This window comes from Grampus griseus, assembly GCF_964374135.1.
Source record: "Grampus griseus genome assembly, chromosome: 14".
NCBI classification, from domain to species: Eukaryota; Metazoa; Chordata; class Mammalia; order Artiodactyla; family Delphinidae; genus Grampus; species Grampus griseus.
The window spans coordinates 50,933,152-50,946,387 of NC_139008.1; the positions used below are offsets into that span (position 1 = coordinate 50,933,152).

Consider the following 13,236-nt stretch of genomic DNA (forward strand, 5'->3'; position numbering starts at 1 on the left):
TCATTTCAGCATGCAATCAATATAAAAATATTTACAGTCTTGGTGTTTTACCTAAGTTTTCAAGTCAGGTATGTATTTTATGTTTCTAGCACCTCAATTTGGACTGGCCACATGCCAAGTGCTCAACAGTCACTTGCAGTTAGTGGCAACCGTAACGGACAGTGCAGTTTAAGGGATTTTCGTTTTATTATAAGAAAAGCACTTATTATACAAACAGCTCATGCAGCTCAATATCAAAAAAACAAACAACCCAAACAAAAAATGGGCAGAAGACCTAAACAGACATTTCTCCAAAGAAGACATACAGATAGCCAACAGGCACATGAAAAGATGCTCAACATCGCTAATTACTAGAGAAATGCAAATCAAAACTACAATGAGGTACCACCTCACACTGGTCAGAATGGCCATCATTAAAAAGTCTACAAGTAACAAAGCTGGAGAGGGTGTGGAAAGAAGGGAACAACCCTCCTACTCTACTGGTGGGAATGTAAATCAGTGCAGCCACTATGGAAAACAGTATGGAGGCTCCTCAAAAATTTAAAAATAGAACTACCATATGATCTAGCAATCCCACTTCTGGGTATATATCTGGACTATAATTCAAAAAGACACATGCACCTCTATGTTCCCAGCAGCACTATTTACTATAGCCAAGACACGGAAGCAACCTAAATGTCCACTGACAGATGAATGGTTAAAGAAGATGTGGTATATATATATATATATATATATATATCACTTATATATGGAATCTAAAATATGACACAAATGAACTTATCTACAAAACAGAAACAGACTCACAGACATAGAGAACAGACCTGTGGTTGCCAAGCAGGAGAGAGTAGAGGAGGGATGGATTGGGAGTTTGGGATTAGCAGATGCAAACTGGTATACATAGAATGGAGAAACAACAAGATCCTACCGTATAGCACAGAGAACTATATTAAATATCCTGTAATAAACCATAATGGAAAAGAAAAAAAAGAAAAGCACTTATTTCTGAACCCCAGATTCCTTATTTATAAAACAGGGACAGTAACACCTAACTCAAAATTATTCAAAGGACTAAGCATGTGAAAACCTTCAGTATCATCATTTATAAAAAGTAGGCCCTGGATGAGTGTTAAGAGTTATTATTACTTAGTCAAAGATGATTTTTTAAAGAAATTTGATAACCTTTGATTCTATTTTTCTAATAGACAAAAATATCTTTATCCAAACCCTGTCATTTTAATTTAATTTTAATTTATTCATCTCTATTCTCTTAACAATGTAATGCACATGATTTAGAACTTTTTTTTTTTTTTTTTTTTTGGTATGCGGGCCTCTCACTGCTGTGGCCTCTCCCATTGCGGAGCACAGGCTCCGGACGCGCAGGCTCAGCGGCCATGGCTCACGGGCCCAGCCGCTCCGCGGCATGTGGGATCTTCCCAGACCGGGGCACGAACCCGTGTCCCCTGCATCGGCAGGTGCACTCTCAACCACTGCGCCACCAGGGAAGCCCTAGAACATTTTTAATGATGTTCATCTTAGCAGGCCCATTTAGACAGAGGTGTAAATGGAATAAACAAGTTTCTAGAAAGTCAAGAATGTGTACTTGAAAACAACATTCATGAAGTTTGTTCTGAAAACTTTAGCTAGATCTTAAAAATTATATTATTTGAACCTGATAAACAGTTGGTCCCCTTAAATATATTAAATCAGGCTTGACTAACTCTGCTAAGAATTAGAGAGTCCCTCTCTGGGGACACTTAGAGGGTACTAAGTGGTTCAGGTAGATAGAAAAACAGGGGAGAGAGTTTTCCAGCAAGAACCCAACCAAAGCTGAAGTATGTGTGATCTAATTATTTTTAATCATACACTGGTCTTCTCATATGTCCTTCCTTTCCCAAAGGACAGGCGGACCACACAGAAGGCTGTGGTGAGGCTTTAGGACCATATCTGCTGTTAGATAGATTATGAGCCATATTACAGTGAAGGTTATATTTTCAACTCACAGTAAGGTTGCAGTTGACTCTTTGTTTGTTTGTTTGTTTTTGGTACGCGGGCCTCTCACCGCTGTGGCCTCTCCCGCCGCGGAGCACAGGCTCCGGACGCGCAGGCCCAGCGGCCATGGCTCACGGGCCCAACCGCTCCGTGGCATGTGGGATCTTCCCGGACCAGGGCACGAACCCGTGTCCCCTGCATCGGCAGGCAGACTCTCAACCACTGCGTCACCAGGGAAGCCCCAGTTGACTCTTCTAAAATGCTCATTTTTTTTCTTTAATCAGTAAAGCAAGAGCAGCTGCATTTCGTTTTATTTTGTTTTTATAAATTTATTTATTTTATTTTTGGCTGCACTGGGTCTTCGTTGCTGCGCACGGGCTTCCTCTAGTTGCGGCAAGCGAGGGCTACTCTTCATTGAGGTGCACGGGCTTCTCATTGCAGTGGCTTCTCTTGTTGTGGAGCACGGGCTCTAGGCACGCGGGCTTCAGTAGTTGTGGCGCACAGGCTTAGTTGCTCCGTGGCATGCGGGATCTTCCTGGACCAGAGCTTGAACCCGTGTCCCCTGCATTGGCAGGCGGATTCTTAACCACTGCAGGGAAGTCCCTGCATTTTGTTTTTAAGGACTGGATTCTTCAAAAAGTATCATCAAAGCCCAGTCTCAAAAATATGATCTGTAAGAATCTAGAACTAAATAGCATATTTTTAGATGAAATAAAATGGTCTCTAGTGTAAAATAGGCTGCATGAAAAAAGGAACTGTAAAATACATTTTGCATACTTTTAACCCATTTTTAATACCATGTGGCATTCTGCCTCTCAATGTAAAATTTTTTCACTTGTTCCTACAGTGTTTGCAGTCTCAAAAAAGTAACAGTTTTATGATAAAAGACACCCTACAGACCATCTATTCCCAGGCCTGAGATCTATTTCCCTAACAAGAACTTGGGGGACCAGGCCAGGGTCTCACAGCTGAAGGCCAAGGGCAGGAGAAGAGTCGGGTCAGCTCTCTGAAGGCAAACCAGCACCATCTGTCTCCTGTACAACTGCTAAGGTCAAACGCTAACTGGGCTGTCAAGGTAGGTGTGCCCTCCCTCCCAGAGCCCCTGGCCAAGTCACATGTTCCTAACATAGGGCACGACTTCGAATAAAGCTAAGTGAGTGGTGGGTCTCTCCTGCTAATCAAAGAAAGAAAGAGAGGAAAAGACAGAGACAGAAAGGCTGGGAGGGGGGAGGAAGGAGAAGAGGGAGGGAGGGGCTCCACAGCTAAGGTAAATGGTTGGAATTCATTTAATTCGCTATTATGCTATGTGACATGGCACACTTCTTCATAAATAAAAAATAAAGCCTACCGAGATAAAGCCCATAACACATCTGGACAGCAGTTGCATAGACCTTGAGCCTGCATACTTGCTAAAGTCATATTAGATAAAGAAGGCATACTTCCTTGGCTTCATTACAGCACTGGGCACAGGTGCTGGAAATGAACTACATGACAAACTGAAATCTGAAATGAACCAAACCAATTTGCTAATTTCCAAATATGGTAAAAGCAGGCTTACCCATCCTGGAAGGAGCAAGTTATCAAAGGTGACCAGCCCTCAGAGCACTGCTTAACAATAGAAGGTGATCAAGAAAGTCTGTTGGATGAAGAAATATTCCAGATAATAGGAACTGAGACTATTTTATTTCGGCTGTTTATAGGGAAATTTTCCAAAAAATGTACTGAATCTTTCCCAACTTTCATAAAAAATACCACATAATGAATATTCCTTTGATATTCCAGATGAAAATTTTCACCTGTCGTCACAATGGGCGATATATATGTTAATGCCCTGCTGAGCTGTGCCTACACAGAGCTGCTCACGGTGGAGCCAGGGAGGCCTCTGCCTGTTTGCCACGGCTTTCCATGAGCTGTCAGAGGGCCTGCCTCCCAAGGCTCCCTTTCCCCTCTGGGTTCTTCAACTTAATCCAGTGACCCCAGAAACCTCGGGGACCAGTTTGTCAGGGTGGTGGGACATTTTCCAAGTCTCTCCACAGACTTGCATGGACTTTGGTGTGAAGGCTTCAAGCCCTCTGTCTTAGGTAATAAAATGGCTGTTACCTTTACTTCAGGATTAGGTTTTCTACAGTGGACCATGACTTCTGGACTTGAGCCTCAGCATTTAATTCTTTCTGCCTCAGTAGAACAATGCTGTTGGACAGGCTGACCTCTACGGTCTCTTCCATTTCTAAACCTCTGTGATCCAAAATCCAACAGCTGTTCCAGGAACAAATAATGCCAATGTACAAATGATTCCGGAGAAGAGCGTGAGAGGGAGCCCCCTCCCACCACACAACTCATTTTATGAAGCCCTGAGAGCGAAACCAGACAAGGGCAGATTAAGAAAAGGAAATCAGGGCTTCCCTGGTGGCGCAGTGGTTGAGAGTCCGCCTGCCGATGCAGGGGACACGGGTTCGTGCCCCGGTCCAGGAAGATCCCACATGCCGCGGAGCGGCTGGGCCCGTGAGCCATGGCCGCTGAGCCTGCGCGTCTGGAGCCTGTTGCTCCGCAACGGGAGAGGCCACAACAGTGAGAGGCCCGTGTACCGCAAAAACAAAAACAAAAAAAAGGAAGGGAAATCACAGCCAATTCTATACCTGAACAGAGAAGCGAGAATCCTAAACCAACAGAAGCAATCTGAAGCAAGCAATATATAAAAAATACTCCAGAACCAAGTGAGGTGTCTCTGAAGAGTGAAAGGTTGGTTTAATACTAGAAAAATTACCATACTTAAAAACTGAAGTAGAATAAAAGCACGTGATCATTTTAATGAAAATAGAAAAAAATAAAGAAAAACATTAGAAATCTAAGAATAGAAATTTCTTAACGTGAAAAAAGCATCTACAAAAAAATGTAGCAAACGTGCTTACTGATGAATCTTAAAAGCAATTTCTTTGAAACAAGCAGAAAATGTAGATTTCTGAAAATATCATTTAAACTAGCATTCCACAAATATAAAATACCTAGGAATGAACTTAGTAAGGCATGTGCCAGACCCTGCCACATTGATCTTCAAACTTAATGCAATCCCAGTCACAATCTTGAACAGGGAATCTGAGGAAGTGCAAAAAGGGCTAAGATACATGAGAGAGAGAAAAAAAGAAGACAGGAAAACAAAGGAGGGAGTTTGTATTACCAGTTCTAGCAGAACTACCACCATGCTATAGTAAATCAAATAATGTGCTGGCAAAGGGGTAAACAAACAGGCCAAAGAAACAGACTTCACAGACCAGAAACAAACCCACAGGTTCATGCAAATCAATGATGGGAGAAGCACTGCAGATCGGTGGGAAATAAAGAAGACTATTCATTCAATAAATTGTGGTCCAACAACTGTTTATCTATTTGGAAAAAAATAAAACTGGACAGATACTTCACACAACACCTAAAAATCAATTACAGATGAGCTAAAAGCTCAAATGTATAAAGCAACCATGCTCCAGTAAAAATTAATTAAAAAAATAAAATTTATACTTGAAATAAAATTAGAATCTTTTAGAAAATGTTTTCATGAACTCAGAGGAAGGAAGGAGTTCTTAAACTAGACACAAAAATTACAATACATAAAGAAAAAGAATGGTAGATTTGACCATATTAATATTAAAACTTCTCTGCAGACTGGAATAAAATATTTGTGATCTACACATCCAGTAAATGTCTTATAAACTAGAACATATAAAGAACTCTCAAAACTCAATGGTAAAATATAAAACAATCCAGTCAAAAAGTGGGCAAAAAACATGAACAGGTGTCTCACCAAAGAGCAGAAACAGATAGTAAATAAGCATGTGAAAAGATATTCAAATCATTTCATACTGTATGCAAATGTTGAACAATTATGAAACTAACCTGAAACTAACATAACATTGTATACCAACTATATTTCAATTAAAATAAGATATTCAATATCATTAGCTAACAGGGAAATACAAAATAAACCACAATGACACAACACTACATACTTACCAGAATGGCTAAAAAAAAATAGGGATAATACCAAATGTTGGTGAGGATGCAGAGGACATGCTCTGCAATAAGAGAAGCCACCACAATGAGAAGCCCACGCACCACAACAAAGAGTAGCCCCTGCTCACCGCAACTAAAGAAAGCTCACGTGCAGCAACGAAGACCCAACCCAGCCATAAATAAATAAATTTATTTATTAAAAAAAAAACATTACAAAGAAATGGGGGTGGGGTATGCGGCAGAGTCACAAACTAGAATATATTTGCAAGACGTATAACAAGCAAAAGATGAGTAGTCAAAATAAAACAATCCAATAGAAAAATGGGCAAAGGAGGTGCCCAGAGCTAGGCTCCCCTGTCTCTCCCCTGTCTCCCAGCCAAGTCTCCACAGGTCTGGCAAGGCGGTGGGGGTGGAGGTGGGAGTCTCCTGATCCCTTGTATTATCTCTGCCTTGACAACCACCCTGGGGAGGTGAGGGCCATGTCCTTCACTATCCTTTTATAAAACCTGAGAAAGCTAAAGTCTAAATACAGAAAGACCATTTGCCAGGGAATCTGGGGACAGCACACACTGCTCTCTTCTCTCAGTGCCTGTTGTCTGGGACAGCACAGATGACAGTCACAGATGGTCCTGTCTGCCTCTCACAGGAAGAAAAAATCATGACTTGCTGATGCCAGGAAGTCCCAGATCCCAAAGAGCTGGTTATCCTGAAGGTTCCCCGCAACCAGAGCCTCTTCAAGTACCTGCTGTCTCCATCCCTGCAGCTCTCCATCCCCTGAACCATCACTAGAGGTATCTGAGCAGGTGTCCCCTCTTCAAAGCTCTTCACCAAGGTCTCCCACAGCACCACACCTGCCCACACCTCCACCTCTCAGCTCAGGCACCTTCACAGCTTCAAGGCCTCCACACGGCCAACGCCAGCACGTGCCCTTGAACATGCAGTGTTCTTACACCCCCTCTCCTCTCACACCTAAGTCTGGTCCTCAGCCTCTCTCTCACCTCAGTCTGACCGTAAGCTTCCTGAGGACAGGATCCATTCTCATTCTCTCTGATACCTGGAGCACGGCACAGGTATCCATCAAGATTGCTAACTTGAGTCTGTTGATGTTACTTAAATCAGTGGCTACGGACTGTGTTATTATTTTTTTAGATTTATACCTAATAATCTAATGCATCTTTACTGTCTCCAAATCCCAAATTCCACATTAAGCCCTCTAAAAAGGAGGTCAAAGCACTCTGGTCCTATTTCAATACATAAGTAACACTTAAGTTACACATACCATGCAGCCAAAGTTGAGAGACCTTATATGCATATAAACGTAAACAGAAGATGGAAGCGTTTTACATTGAATATAATAGGCAACAGACACATGGTAGAAGGCCATAAATGTGAGGTTTTCAGTGCTTTTTGTTTTTGTCTTTAAAATACTGACATCCTAACATTCATTTGAATGGAAAAGATATTATTAGCCTCTGTATTAATTAAGTTTTACCCTGGAAACATCTTCAGGTTTTTCTGGACTTGTTCTCTGATCATTAAAAGATAGATGTGCACACACACATTTAGAAAGCAAACACGCACCTTAAAAAATTACTTTCCTAGGCTCTTAGAGTTACGTTCAGGAGGGAACAGCAAGCTCAGTGCCTGGCATTTAAAGCATAAATGTTAAAAAGCCTTCCTATCAGAGCTGCCAATTTGAGTCTACATTCAGTGGAATTTTTACTTTATACCCTGTTTTTAAGACGTTCAGGACAATCTCCAAAAAGATCAAGTTTCCAAATATCTAAAAGCATATAATTTACATAAGCATACTGAGAAGTTGAAGTATGTAGGTCTTACAAATAACATCTCATCCTATATCCTGCATTCTTGAGCCCACTTTCTGACCTGAAAACAGGCATTCTTTCACAAAGAGGAGACGTTGATAGCGTCTGACCCCACCAAAAATAAGTGTGCACGTGTGTCTTTACTGAAGAGGAAATATCCTAAAATCCTTAAGAAAATTAATTTTGGGAGGGAATGGAAGTAGATTAAACAATATCACATGATTGTCCTGTCATTTAAATACAAAGCAGAGATAAACTCTAATAAAGAAAGTCAGTGACCTTCTAGATTATTCTGTGGGAAAATCCAAGGCACTCTGAAATTCACATTTGTCTTCCTTCTAGCATTGCTGGTCTGTGTCACAAGCCAAAGCAACTACTCCAGATTAAAAAGATCAGAAATTAACTTTAGGCTCCTAATCTTCAGATTTCAATTTTTATCAAGAAAATTATTATACTTCCTTCTATCGTCTTAAAAAACTTTCATTACCTATGGGAGCAGAAACAACAAAGGCCCTAGAACTTCTGAAGGAAAAACTGTAATTCAAGAATGAGAAATCATTTCATAACCTGCTGCCCCTACTCCCCCAATCTAATTTTATCACACACATGCAAAAGGACAGTATCAAGGAAGGAATCACAAACTTTAACAAAATACCAAGGAAAAATGACAAATGAGCAAAGTTGTTGCTGGCAACAACTTAGATAAAATTTGAAAAGGTAACTGCAGTGTTAAAAAAAAAAAAGAATCATCGTTTCCTATTATTCATATGGTAACTTTGAATGCCAAAATGGGCTCAAAAACAAAAAGATTAAGTCCACAGAACAGTCCTACCTTTTAGTCACTCTATATCCTTAACCTGGTCAGTTGACCCAAGATCTGGGCCTCCCATTCCTGCTGGGCCCACAGAAAATCCCCACCTGGCCCTGTGTGGGATGCTTCACTAATAAACAACATCTAATTTTTATTTAATACTTTGTCAGAAACAGACATAGGCACTGACCCATGAGGCAGTCATGGTCTCAGGTTCTAGTAAAACAGACATGCATTCAAAGCCTACCTTTTCATGTGACTTCAGACAGCGTACTCAGCACCTCTAAATGTCAGGTTCCCTTACGTATGAAATGGACTAATCACTAATCATCAGAGAAACGAAAATCAAAACCACAGCAAGATGTCATCTCACACTTGTCAGAATGGCTATCATCAAAAAGACAAGTGTTGGTGAGGATGTGGGGAAGAGGGAGTCCTCGTGCACTGTAGATGGGAGTGTAAACTGGTGCAGCCATTGTGGAAAACAGTATGGAGGTTCCTCAAAAAATTAAAAGTACAACTATCATATGATCCAGCAATTCCACTTCTGGGTATTTATCTGAAGAAAAGGAAAACACTAACTTGAAAAGGTATCTGCACCTCCATGTTCACTGCAGCATTAATTACAATAACCAAGACAGGGAAACATCCTAAGTGTCCATGATAGATGAATGGGTAAAGAAAATGTGGTGTGTGTGTACACACATACACACACACACACACACACACACACACACAAAATGGAATATTATTCAGTAATGAAAAAAGAAGGAAACCCTGCCATTTGCGACAACATGAATGGGCATTAAGACAGAGAAAGACAAATACTATATGATCTCACTTATATGTGAAATCTAAAACAAAATAAAACAAAACACCAAACTCAAATGCAGAGAACATACTGGTGGTTGTTAGGGGGTAGGGGGTGGTGAAATGGGTGAAGGGAGTCAAAAGGTATAAACTTCCAGTTATGAAATAAATAAGTCCTGGGAATGTAATGTACTGTATGGTGACCACTAACAATAATATACAGTATTGTATACAGATGACCCTTGAACAACATGGGTTTGAACTGTGAGAGTCCACTTCACTTGGATTTTTTTCCCAATAAATACATACTACAGTATTACAGATCCACAGTTGGTTGAATCCAAGGATGTGGAACCTCAGATATGGGAAGGGGAGGGTGCACTGTAAAGTTATATGCAGATTTTCAACGGCACAAAGGGTCGGCACCCCTAATGCCCAAGTTGTCTAACTATATATACATATATCCAACGATTATGTTGTACATCTGAAACTAATATGTTATATATAAATTATATCTCAATAAAAAAGAGATGCAATCCACTAAAAACTCAATGCATGTGTTCTGCATCTTTAAGAAGCTATTACATGTTTCATTCAGAAAACATGAATTCATAAACTCTACAATGGCAAAGACAAAGTCCCAAACAAACACGTTTTACCACTGGCACCTCTTGCTTTCTCTGTATGTGGAAGGCCTGGCCACCAAACGATTAGACTTTTTTTTCCAATGTGAAAACGAGCACCATGAAAATAAAAACCACCCAAATGCCCTTCAGTTGGCAAATGTGCAAACAAATTAGTCTATCCATGCAATGGAATACTACTCAGCAACTACAAACGAATGAACCACTGACACCTACAACAACGAAGATGGCTCTCCATTCTGACGAGTGAAAGAATCCAGACACTACCCCACCCCCCAAGATAGCACATACTCTAAGATTCCATTTAGATAAAGTCCTAGGAAATGCAAACTTATCTAGAGTGACAGAAAACAGGTGGTTGCCTGGAAGAAAGAGGCCAGAGGGATTACAAAAGGGCAAGAGGAAATTTCTGGGCGTGATGGGTATGTTCATTATCTTGACTGGCGTGTTGGTTTCATGGCTGTATACACGTAAAACACACCAAATTATACACTTTAAACATGTGCAATTTACTGTATGACAACCATACCTCAATAAAGCTGTTTGAAAGAGGGAAAAAGACCATTTAAAAGAAAAACTAACACATCTTCTTGGCTTGGTATATTGTCTTTAACCCACCCTCTTTTTCAAACAGGTATATGTCCTGAAAAGTCATGAAACTACAATACCTTTCCCCTTAAGTGATCTGCATGCATGAACAAAACCTTAATAATCCAAAGACTTAAATATAACAATAGCTAATTAATATTTACATAGCTGTGACTATGTGCCAGGCACTATTTTAAGCACTTTTCTTACATTAACTTATCTGATCCTCATACCAGCACTATTTTAGAGATGAGGAAACTGAGGCACAGAAGGGTTAAGTAATCAGCTCAAGGTCACACAGCTGGTAGTTGGAAGAACTAGGATTTGAACCCAGAGAGTCTGGCTCTAGAGTTCTTTTCTGTACCCACTGTGCTTACTGGCATATACAATATAAGAAACAGTATAGGAAAATCAGAAGCAATGAATATTGCACTTGCAAAATACTTTTCTTCCTCACATTTACAGAATATAAATATCCACTATATTTTGTAGCATACACAAGACTAAATAAAACACAACAGGACCTTCATTCTTCTTTTCCCAATTAATAGATGGAGGACAGAGAGACAGAAAAGCTGGACAACTTGCTTAGGACACAGAATAAATGGCAAGTTGATTGGCTGGTCAAACCAACTAGGAAGTTGGTTTACCACATTCCCAGTCCAACTCTCTTCACTGTCTTCAGATTCCTAATTATTTTAAGTAAATTCTGTAAAGGATAAAAACCGAACATACAGCAACGTGGAAAATGTAAAAGTCATTTGCTATTTCTCAAATACCTTACTAGTTCCTGAATTCCAGCCACAGGATCACAACCTCTGACTGATACTGGCCTGGAGTCTTTTTTTAAAGCGCCCCACATGATTTTCATGAGCGGCCAAAGTTGAGAAACCCCAAGACATATTAGATTTAGAGTTCTCATTTTAAAAAGACAGATGAAAGCAAGAGGCCAAAGCAGCTTTGGTAAACTACGGCCCAAAGTTTTCCAAGTTGATATTGAACTACTGAATACCTGTAGGATTTTGAGTTCAACTTTAAATAAATTAAAAATATGCACAAAGTACATGAGATATTATCACAGCAAAAGTTACATTAACAATACACGGGACTGACATTCTCAACCTTTTAGAATGCTAAATTGGTATCTTGACATCAAGCTGATGGATAAAAGCACAGAAAAAACGTGCCGTATGTCCACTGCATTTAAAGCATGGAATAAACTGACCATATATTGTTTCCGAAGCACAAGTTGAAAAGTCTTTGTCTTTAGTCCATGCAGGAATCAATGGTCTCTGAACTTAAGGTGCACTTTGTAGGGAAGATTCTGACTCAGTGGGCCTGTGGATGGAGTCAGAATGTGTTTCTAACAAGCTGCCAGGTGATGCGGATGCGGCTGATAGATAGACCACACCTGGAGCAACAAGGCCTTAAGTAACTTGAATATTGGCTGTAAAATAAGGCAGTTGGCCTACAAATGTAGTTATATCTAGGATCCAAGAAATAACTGTCATTACGACTTATTCCTAGTCCGGGGGAAAATAAAAGGAGGAGGGGAATAGAGGAAGGAGCAAGCGAATACTTGTTATTTGTTTGTATAGCGTAGCAGGACTAAGAATCATAGAATACTGTTACTTGCCCCGACCCAGTAGCTGTCAAGGTGACAGAATGTAAGCCCCGTGAGATAAAGGGGTTTTATTTTAATTTACACAAAATCATCACGGCCTAGTACACACTAGGTACTCAACAAATGTATTGAATAAATGAATGAATAAGTATATACAAACACAATCTATATTTATGTCACAACCCAAAAAATGTCTGGGAAGGGGAATCTATCAGTACATATGGGTGTTTAATACAAATACCTGGCCCACTCACTGTACTCCATTTTGTCCCCCCCTCCAAAAAAAAAGAATTTTCCAAACCAACACTTCCACTGTCAAGCCCAGGCTTCCCGCACCCTAATGTTTTGTTTTGTTTTAAAATTTATTTAATTACCCTTATGTTTAAAACAATGGAGAGAGGTGGAAGCACAGGGAGAAGGATTCAGAAAAGGTTCACTAATCAAAGGAAAAAAACAGAGTGGGAGAGGAGATGGGCAAACAGTTTAGTTCAAGGGAAGGAATATCTTAGGCTGTCAGCATTTTCAAGTTCTTACCTATGATGGTGAGAGGGTTTGGGTTCGGGCTTTTATTTGTTTTGTTACTGTCCAGAGTAACTGGTGAAGTAGTACCTGGCTGTGCGGCAGGCTCTCAAGCCAACCTTTGGAAGCTTGGGAATTCGCGTTTCCTGCTTACTTCCCGCTTCCCGGGGCTCCCGGCGCGTAGAGGAACTCTGCCACCGCCCAAACACAAGATGACCTGAGCTGCTTCACTATGGATTTGAAGCCACAACCAGGATTGAAGATGGCGGCGAAATACTAAGCGAGCGGCCCGGGAAGCGCGCGAAATCTGCCCAAAAGAAAAATGGCCTCCGAGCAGGATCTCGCGGTTTTCAACGAGAGCCCAAAACAAAAATGGCGGCAAAAGACGACTACGTAGGGGCCGAGAACGAGGTGAACATG

At 40.6% G+C, this 13,236-nt stretch overlaps 1 protein-coding gene across 1 annotated transcript in view; it reads right to left on the reverse strand.

The window, feature by feature from the left end:
- Positions 1-13,005, reverse strand: part of SLX4IP (SLX4 interacting protein) — a gene marked incomplete at its 3' end in the record, with an annotated part of 181,168 nt that extends 168,163 nt beyond the window's left edge. Inside the window, 1 exon segment of the mRNA XM_082670713.1 lies at positions 12,832-13,005.
- Between the last annotated feature and the right edge of the window lie 231 nt (positions 13,006-13,236).